At 38.4% G+C, this 1,647-nt stretch overlaps 1 non-coding gene across 1 annotated transcript; it reads left to right on the plus strand.

Annotated features, from left to right (window-relative positions):
- The first annotated feature begins 395 nt into the window (after positions 1–395).
- On the plus strand, positions 396–545 carry LOC119871374. Its single transcript, XR_005357478.1, has one exon. It is a non-coding gene; the product is annotated as a U12 minor spliceosomal RNA (small nuclear RNA).
- Positions 546–1,647: the final 1,102 nt, after the last annotated feature.

Here is a 1,647-nt window from a genome sequence, read left to right on the forward strand (position 1 = left end):
TAGACAAGACTATTTTACACTAACCCAAACATAGAACTTCCTCTAGAGCTGGTATCATCATTTATTTCACCATGCACTTGACTATCACCCAAACCTTGCTCAATTTGCTTCCTTCTTGAAAATACCATCCTCTCCTCTCCCTAGCTGAAATCCTTTCTTCCCACTCCTTAAGCTTCTGCTTAGGTCCTGATTTACTGACACTTTGTATGTTTACTATTTACTTTGGTCTCTTCTGATTATCCCATCTAAATTCTTATAGAGATATTATTTGTTGGGTGTAATTTACAGCTTGGGTGTCTATTATTTTGTAATTTTCATTAACTTGCAGGGGCATGGAGTCGTAGGGCATCTCTAAGACAGTAAGCTTGGAGTCCTATTAAAAATACCAATATCGTATGCCTTAAACTTAGGAGTAAGCAAAATAATGACTCAGTGTGATGCCTAAATCCTCACTGCTAATGTGAGACAAATTTTTGAGCTCGACAAGGTTTCTGCTAAAGTGATCCACCTAATTTGTGGGGTGCCTGGGAGTCGCAACCTGCTGTTCCCCTTTAACACTAAAAAGCCAGACTGGCACGAAGGTAATAAACAAGGTTGAGAAGGTGCCTGTTTCCTATAGGCAATAAATTGGATTAGTCTGGGAGGTTCAAAAAAAAAAAAAAAAACACATCATATAAAAATGGATGAAGGGGAGAGGGAGATACGGGCTTCCAGTTCTGGAATGAATATGTCAGGGAAATAAAAGGCAGAGGATAAAGTATATAGTCAATGATATTGTAACAGCAATATAATGCAAGAGATGGTAGCTACACTTGGGATGAACATAAGATATAAACTTGTCATATCACTAAGATGTACAACTGAAACTAATATAACAGTGTCAACTATACTCAAATTAAAAAAAACTATATATAGTATAATGGCAAACAAAATAAAAACAAGTGAAGGAATTGAGTATAAAGGCAGGATATTAGTCTTGTAGGGCTATGATAACAAAATATCACAAAGTGGGTGCTTAGAACAACAGAAATTTATGTTTTCACAGTTCTGGAGGCCAAAGTCCGAAATTAAGGTGTCAGCAAGCCCATGCTCCCTCCGCGTATAAAATCTTCCATGCCTCTTCCTAGTGCCTGGCGGTAGCTGCTAACTCTTAACATTCCCTAGCTTACAGCTGCATCACTCTAATCTCTGCCTCTGTTGTGCATGGCATACTCTCTATGTACCTGTGTCTACACTTTGTCTTCCCTCTTTTTAGAAAAGGACTGGTCATACTGCATTACGGGCCCACTCTGCTTCACTATGACTTCATCTTAACTATACCTGCAACAACTCATTCCAAATAAGGTCACACTCCGGGGTACTGAAGCTTAGAGCTTTAATATACACTTTTGGAGGATGCAAATCAACCCATTCAACCCAGAGGCAATAAAAACTGAGGTGCAAAGTAACTCTGAATTTAATGTATGAAATATATGCTGAGAAGTTCAGCCTGTATGTAAGAAGTAGGCGACACCTTTTCCTCTAAAAATAATGAGGCTATGTGATCAACCATTTGATTCAGAGTTTGTTAAGATGTATGCCAACAAATTATAAAGGAAAACACAGAAATGGTGCATGGATCCCAAGGGAAATTTATCCTAAGGGAGC

The sequence above is a fragment of the Canis lupus genome, chromosome 3 (genome assembly GCF_011100685.1).
Source record: "Canis lupus familiaris isolate Mischka breed German Shepherd chromosome 3, alternate assembly UU_Cfam_GSD_1.0, whole genome shotgun sequence".
In the NCBI taxonomy this organism is placed as follows: Eukaryota; Metazoa; Chordata; class Mammalia; order Carnivora; family Canidae; genus Canis; species Canis lupus.